The sequence below is a fragment of the Ixodes scapularis genome, unplaced genomic scaffold (assembly GCF_016920785.2).
Source record: "Ixodes scapularis isolate PalLabHiFi unplaced genomic scaffold, ASM1692078v2 PGA_scaffold0__279_contigs__length_252992795, whole genome shotgun sequence".
NCBI lineage: Eukaryota > Metazoa > Arthropoda > Arachnida > Ixodida > Ixodidae > Ixodes > Ixodes scapularis.
This window is the reverse complement of record NW_024609835.1, coordinates 135841176-135849984: the sequence shown is the minus strand read 5'-3', so window position 1 is coordinate 135849984 and position 8809 is coordinate 135841176.

Genomic DNA, 8809 nt, shown 5'->3' with positions numbered 1-8809 from the left:
CCAGCGTTCGTTTATGTTGACAGTGTCACGTAGAGTACACACTTCGCATCGAATCGCTTTGCTGTAAAAAAAAAAAAAAAGATAAATAAATAAAATGTTAATTTTTTTTTTTAATTGTCAGATTTGAAGAAAGAGTAGGTAAACAGGCAATCCGGTTAATGTTACACATATCTGAAAGAAGAAGAAACAAAAAAACGGAGACGACGAACGAAGAAGGCGACAAACACAAAACGTTTTGTGTTTGTCCTTTTCTTCGTCCGACATCTTCGGTTTCTTCAAAGATGTCAGATTTATTTAACTTAAATCAGATAATATCACTGTAGGTATAAAATATTGATTATTTTTCGCTATATTCAGTCTAAAACACGGCAGGTTGTTTGAACATTTCTTTCGATAATTGAAAATGCAAAAAAAAAAAAGAGTTACTGCAATTATAACTTTTTGTTAATGAAAAACATATCACACTGGAACACAAACAGCTTAGTCTTTTGTTAGCGAAAAATTTGTATTGGATTTTCTTTTTTGAGATCTGATTTTGTTGGCAATACATTAGTTTCGCAATATTTGCTTCTACCTTTTGCGTTCTAATTTGATTGTAAAATAAATGTGACGTAACTGACGAACGAAGTCGGAGGTATAAATGAAACTCAGCGCATTGATTTACTCCAAAACCACTTCTTTCTAAAGTTTGAAGTTTATTTTCTTTCTCACGGGCCAACCCCAGTAGGGAGGCTAATGTTCATTTCGACATAATATTTTATTGTGCGATAATTTTGATATAAATACACAACGTATGCGCATATTCAAAAACATCAAATGACAAACAAACGGCAAAAAAATTAAAAAAAACTCTGGGATATTTTTTGCGGGGAAGGTATGATTAAAATCACGATTTAAGTCATCCTGATTTTTATTCTCCACCGTGGCTGTAGCTCTCGTTCCGCTTTTATGACAACTCATTTCGCGCGAGTGTTATCATATTTAATTCTAACGTAGCCGGGGTATAGAAAATACGACGTTTTTATTTATTTTTTTTATTTTCCGTCGGAATAAGCTTAGAGTTGAAACCACTGTTTTTTATACAAATGATGAAATGTGAAGATTGGACAATGCGGTTTAGGTATAGTACATAAAATGTCTACTCAAGCTACTCAAGGAAAACTACTCAAGCTGCAGTCTTCTACCGGTTAAAAACCCCCAACCCCGCGTGACGAGTTACAGGACGTTTTCTTTTTTTTTTTTTTTATAGCTTAAAAGTAGATTTTGCTAGTGTAGTGCAGATTGACGGTATACGCATAAGCCATCAAGCATACTTCAGTTGAGCGAACGTACTTCAGTGAACCCTCGATTCTTAGATTCGTAGGTGAGCTTTTCTCCGCATCCGTCAAAAGGCCGGTGAGCTTTTCTCCGCATTGGACAGTTCTGCGGTGAGCTTTTTTCCGGTGAGCGGCGTCGGCATCGCCGTCGGCGCAATTCCCCCCTAAATTTAGCGGAAAACTGAATTGGTGTTGAGGTCACGTGACTTCAATTTTCCCGCTAAATCTAACGAAGAAACTGAATTTGTTCATGGGTGATGTGACACAAAGTCATGTGACGTCTTTTTCCCTGCTAAATTTAGCGGGGAAACTGAATTGGTCTTGAGGTCAGGTGACGTCTGGTTCCCCGGTAAATTTGCAGTGGAAACGTAACACGCTGAATTTAGCGGGGAAATGTTCGCTACATTTAGCGGAAAATTTAGCGAAAATTGCCCGCTAAGTGGGACGGGAGGAGGAGGGGAGGAGCAGAAGGTACGGAGGAGGAGGAGGAATATACCCTCTCCACCGTACCCTCCCCTCCTCCTCCTCAAGAGCTGCGCTTTTATTCCGTATTGCACAAATTGTAACCGTCTTTACTCTTTTTTTTTATAGTACTTTCTGGCGCGTTTGTGGGGTGTGTGTGGGACGTCGGCTTAGGGACCTGGGGACGTCCTCACATTTTCGGAATGTCCCCGGGACGTTTGGTGTTGCCTGGAATGTTATAGCGGCGTGCATGCACAGTTGCCGAAAAATGTAAAATCCGTGTAATCAGCAAACAAACAAAAAACGAGCCATTGAATAGCCAAGATGTAGTATGCGGACATTACAATTAAGTCACAGTCAATCCAGCACTATGGCGATGTGGCTGTCCCTGTTCGCGTTCCGATTCCCGGAGCTTTAGGTCAGGTGGTGCTGGATTAGCTGTGATAGTTACTCTGGAATAGCTAGTGGCATCGACCCCTTGGTTAAAGGAAGGCGCGTGGCAGCGCTACGTCCTACATGCATCGTCTCAAAACATGGCCTCCTCTATACTACTGACGAATCCTGGCAGAGCGCCACGAGACGAGAGCGTGGCCGCCGAAAGTGCAAAAGAAAGGGTGGCAGACAACGGATGAGAGAAGAGGCATGTAACGGGCGCCCCGCTGCGGCGAGACGCCGAAACACGCTTGTCTCGAGCAATGGAATGTCCGCTCGTGCTCCTCGCGTTTTTCGGGCTACCGCTTTTTTTCTCGTCGGGTTTGAAAACCATGTTTCGGGTCTTCGCCGCTGCAAAAGCTGTACGCTGACTACAGGCTCCCCTAGAAATGTTCTGTGCGACCAGATCCTCGCGCTCCGAATCTGCGACCGGACACTCTAGGGCTCCGTCGTGGAACTGCTAGTTTTTGTGAGCATATAGGAGGCTATGCTCGAAACCATTCTCTGGACGTCAGTAAAATCTCGCAGTTCTCTGACAAAACCGATGGGCAAAGCCGATCTCGGCCGCATCTGGTGATAAGCAGTTTCCTTGGTTTCACTTTCTGTGGCTATGGAGCCAATGCATAGTCCTCTATAATAAGAGGATATTGAAGTTTCTGACGTCTGTGCTTTAGTGAAGCTCGAGCGCTGCGCAAATCTGTACACGTACACAATTCACTTTTCTGAAATGACATAGAAAGCAAGTTGTATTGGAGCACTGGGTCACACTGCTCGGATAGCTCGCTGCCGTCGCTCGCTGCATCGGTTTTGAAAGTGCAAGAGAGGTGCGCGGCGTTGAGGTATTGCGCTTTGTCATGGCATCACTACGTCATCTCATCGCCTCAGACAAGTCTGTAAACAACTTCGTCTTGTTCAACGGTACGTCATCACACTCGAATGACCCCAACTCACTCACAGACTACTTCTATGAATCCATCACCGCGAGCTTTGCATTCTGGGAACCTGTGGGCCAGTAGCGGAGAGCGTATGAATATGGCTTCCCACCGATTTGAACAGTTAATGCATAAGGTGGCATTACGCCGCGATGAGGCGCTTCGAGTTTTGGAATAAGTCGATTGGGCCCGAGGAAAACGCTAAGCGTGTTTCGACTGGTTGTCTTGGCACGACTTCCAGCCGAACGTTGAAGCTGTGTCTGGGCTTTGTGTCTGCGTTCCACCTCACTGTGATGACATCAAAATTTTAATACACAAAGTATTATTATATTAGATGGCTTCATTCAGGCCCATTCTCTTGCCCGCGCCCGGTGTCAAGCTACGTCATGTGTAGTCCCCATTTGCTTGGCACGAATATAGCATAACTTTTCCTGGCTACGAAGCCGACGCTGCAGGCGCCCGTGCAGTGGCATAGCTTTGATTAGCTTTGATTGCCGCTCAAAGCTGTGCACGCGCGCTCTTCACTCCTACAGGAATGTCCCGCGCCTCAGCAGGCTCGCTCACTTTGCACGCATACAGTAAAGGTAAAATAAAAAAATAAAAATAAGAATTACCAAAAAACAAAAGGAAACATTTAGAAAGTTTTAGAATAGGGGCCCCCAAAGTTTTGGGTCCCCAAAGAAATAGGGGCTCACCCCTGCGCTTGCGCAGCACCCAAACTCCGTTTGGGGTTTTGGGTTGGCGCTCGCCCCCAACGCAGAATTCGAGAAAGAGTGTTGCGCCTATATGCTTGGGGCCCGGTTGCGTCGGCAAACATGGCGGCGCCCTTTCGCTCGCTTCAGAGCAAATTCGTCATGGTCGCTGCAGTACTAGCCAATTTTATTGCCAATGAATGGTCCTAGCGTCTTTCGCTTTGCTTTATCTCGCTCAAGTAACAGAACATGAGCGGTGGGCTCGCCCTATTTTAAAGATCGTCCCCTGATTCCGGCCGTTCCTAAGACTAAAGAGACGCGGTAACCGTTGTCACGACAACGTATTGCTACTCCGTGGCTCCGAGTGGATTTCGAATCGATCGTGGAACAATACCTGCACCTTGAAAACAAGTATTTCAAGGCTTCAAAGTCGCCCCAGTTCAGATCTAAATAAAGCAGCTACTCGCAGAGTATGCTCGCTCGCGTTTGTCCTCAGTTTTTCCATTGTAGAAAGCCTAAATCTTCGCGACAGACAGTCAAAGCGCACACGAACGCCCAAAAAATCCGAGAATGAGCGCGATATTAGAGCGCTACAGATTGGATTGTTTCGGCTGAATACAGCCAGCAACATTTAAAATTATCTTAGATTGTCTCTTGTTTTTGCCGGCTTGATTGGAATTTACCTTAACAATTATTTGTAAACAAAAAGTACTTGCTAACCGCACATGTTTTACGTGTTTTAACATTTTTCTTTTTTGATTATTACGCTTGTTAGCCGCTTTGGCGCTGCAAGCGGGAAACGTAAGCGCGCTGCGCTGCGTCGCTAAACCCGTATTCCATAAGCTGTCGACGCCAGCCTTGTCGCGTTTGGGTCCCCCAATGTCTTAGGGGAACCCAAACGTTCAGGCCCCCTATTCTAAAACTCTCGATCGTTAGGCTTTTGATAAAACGCTAAATATGGTGCACTGCCTTTTTTGCGCTTTATTAGCGCCTTGAATGGTGCTTATGCACCTTTACTATGTTAACAAAGTCAGAGCCCAGATTCCGTTGTTTCAAGAAGTGAGCAAAGCACCCGCCATACGCACGAACAATGAGAATAGCACCGGCCACAGTTTGCCGGTGCTATCAAACAAACAAAGGTTTACAAAAGTTTGGCTGTGAAGATTGCACTGCTCAGCACGCGATCTCCACAGCTCAGCAGGCACCTGTTCGTCGATCCCAAAATCGAGCAAAGCACGCGCCGTACGTACAAGCGCTGAAAACGTCACCACGGTCAGAACTTTTCTACTTACGAACGTGACTCGCACATGATCTTACGCTACTCATTACAGGCTTGCATTTGATGGACGAACTCAGTGGATCAAAAAATAACAGCAAACTTCGCGCTGTGAATATTTACTACAACACGCCGCCGCGTATTTTCGGAAACAAAGTTCTACGCAACACACAAGCGATGAACGCCATGATGTCGAGGCGTCAGTTCCGTGAGTGACTGCACACAAATGACGAACTTGCAAATGCCGAAAACCCCAGTGAACTACCTATGCATAAAATAAGCAAATAGGGTGTTCAGAAAATACGTTTAAATGGTTCGAACGTGGTTCCAAACTTCGGAGCCAGTCGGAAGTCAGATCCATTTTCTTTACTATAGTGCTCGAGCCCCGCGACGGCCGTTAACCCCTGCCGGTAGTGACGGACGCCTGGCGGACAAAAACTAGCGCGGCCATCCGTCTGACCGACGGAACGCCTCCGCGTGCCGGGGTTCGGAGATCCCTGGTGCAATGGTTAGCATACCCTTTAAAAAATGGTGCAACCAAAAGTTCAAATCCTGTCTCCGCTAAAGATTTTGTCTTTTGGCAGCTTCGCAGACATTGTTTCATTCGATCAGTTAGGCTCAGTCATGTGCACATTTTTGATTATCACTATATATATATATATATATATATATATATATATATATTTATATATACAGAGAGAGAGAGAGAGTTGGGGAGGGAGGGAGATGTCATTCACGCCTCTGAGAAACCTCTCGATTCGCAGGAGAATACATAATGATCTATAAATAAAGTATGGCGTTCTCGAGTATTTTTTTTCTCATTTTTGGGAGGGGGGGGGGGGGCCCGGGGCGGGGGGGGGGGGGGTTCATCTAGAAAGTAAGTATTTGTATGTTTATTATTTTTTACATAATGAAGTGTACCTTTTGTGTGATATGTGCGGCGCTGCAACAGGCCATAGGGGGTGGAAGCTATTGACATATAGCCAAAATAAACGCTACGTTGGCCGAAATAGTCCATTGTATAATCTTTTTTGTTCGTTTTTTGTTCGTCCATGCAGTGTGTTTCATTTGTAAAAATTAAAAAAAAAAAAATCATGCACTACACCGAAAAAGCCTGCTCCGTATTTGACTTAAACTCATCGTCTGCTCTGTGTCCTCACTAGAGTACCTCGATTGAAACACGCGCTTTTGGCTGAGTGCACGGTGACTTCCAAAACCAGTTTTCCCCCAATGATTTTGTTTTTTGTTCCTTGAAGTGCGCTAAAACCGGTGTGACTCAGCTCAAGCTTGTAGCCTTAGCCAATGTTCAGACGCGATTTTACTGCACAAGTCAGGCACTGAGTTCTCCACCGCGACACGCGCCGGCCCAATGAGTGCAACAAATGATGAGTTTACCCTAAGACAAAAAGACATATAGGCAGTGCCGTACACAGAACATTTCTTTGGGAGGGGGGGGCTCTGGAACACTCTGGTCATCTTTAACGGCCGTTTTTCGTATTTACTTATTTTAAAAACAGAAGCATGTGATCGGCCTATAATTAAAAATAGCGAGCAACGAAATGTTTCACATGCACCATCACAGCGGGAGTGAATTGTTTCAAAGCTTACTTCCAGGTTACGACAAAATTTATTTATTTGCCCAAACTCCGCCCCAGTAAACATCACTTCGGTGAGAGGGAACCGGGGGTAAGAGAAGAAGAAAAATATATACAGCCATACTTGTCCCAGCTCCCTAACCGCAGGCCCGCGCATCCTCCGCAGGGTCCGGCACAGCTCGGAACGAATCTTCGTCATTCTCTTTCCATCCTCGTTTCACCGCGCGAAACACCCCATGCCCCCGGCAGGCCCCCCAAAGCCCCTTAGGCGTCGCACACTCGCAATGTTCTGGGAAGTTGGACTAACGAACAGAGAACCGATACGAGCTTCCCTCAAACGTACGTGTTTATTACTCGAGCGAAGATTTCTTCTGTGTCACATTATAATGAACCGCAGAGGGCGCTACGAGCCATCCCAGCCAATCCAGCTCTGAGTGTCACCTTACCCTCTGTGGTGTGCTATGCAAAGCTCAACGTCATGTGATTCTCTCTCAGCCCTCGATTGGCGAAGATGGTCTCTAGCATCCGCTATGGTCCATTGCGCGGTGGAACGGAGCGTGGTTTGAGGATAAGGAAGCGAGGCGCCCGGGGATCATCTGCCGAGTGGGATCGCAACCAGGCACTTGGATGAGAGGGTAAAACATTAGGACGCTATCGGAGTGGTTCCGAAAAGACCGGTCGTGGGGGCCGGGTGCGTTGCGGTTTTCAGGGCGCGGCGAAAACGCGCTGGAATTCACGCGCCTCTGGTTAGCAGTATTAGTAAGGAGTGCTGCGTTGTATATACAGGCACACGTGCACCCCTAACAGCATCGCTGGAACTCCTGCGGGTCCCCCACTGAGTCTCCAGATCCAGTGATTTTAGCGAAATCGAGGCCGCCCCGGGCCTCTTTGGAAATGCGCCCCATCGCTCCTCCCTTCCCCAGCCGACAGTGAAGGGGGGGGGGGGAGGTTTGAACCCCGAAACCCTCCCCCTGGGTACGGCCTTGCATATAGGCACCCTAGCCCTTACTCTTACCTGTCTCCATCTGCCGGCTGTTGCGCCAATCGGACGCCCTTTCATAGTAGACGGACGCCGTAGTCAGCAAAATCGTGTAATATTTTTACTTTTTACTCAGATAAGTTCATTCATTGAAACTTGGACGCGCAAATTGCAAAAAATCGTAAGGGTGCAGGCGAGCTGGTGAATATTAATCATGTTGAATTAACCTGAGTCTGGGGTAGAGAAGAAACATCAAAACGTAGAAGGGACAGAAAATAGACAGGACGACGTCGTCCTGTCTATTTTCTCTCCTTTCTACGATTTGATGTTTCTTCTCTACACCAGTCTCAGATTAATTCAACATGCGCAAATTGCACCATTTTCGGCCGCCTCTGTACAAAATTCTCACTTAATGTGTTGAGGAACATATTTATGGGCCGACGATCCCTTCAAAGGGCCGACGGTCCGTTTGACACGCGCGCTATATTGAAGTATGGAACACACGTGGGGATGTACCGTGGAATCGACGAGCTGGTGTTAAATGAAATGCTTGGAAACGGTAGTGCGCCGAGATTTGAGAGTCGCTTCAGTTACTAGATATGTGTTGCGTGGTTTGGTTGCGTTTGCAATATAAGGTGCGAGGATGTAACCAAAAAGTCGAGCGTCTCCAAGATGTGCACTGGCGTTCGTTTCTCTCTCCCTTCTATTGTCCTCGCTACGTGAGGAGGCTGGCATGCGTACGCTTAATGAATCTGTTTGAGTCACAGGCAGAAAGTTCTGTTTCCCGAAGGGGGGTTGAAGGGGCCCGCTTTCAACTCCCGCCACGCAACCCCCCCCCCCCCCCCCTTCCCCCTCTGCCCCCGCTATATACGTATAGTTCATGAAGCAGAAGTAACCTCAGAAGTCCCGAAAGCGAGGGTACTTGTTTTCACGAGGAGCGACCGTCCGGCGGTGGTCGCTCGAAACCTTGAGGACCTCCTTAACCGGCGCCCTATGGTTTGGGTTCCTCCCTCTTTCAAATCTAGGCTCTGCAGGAAACGGAACATATATTAGTGTGACGTACACGGTATACGATTCCAACACCAATGTTTTACCGGGATTCGAGAAGTTTCTAGGAGCCATCAT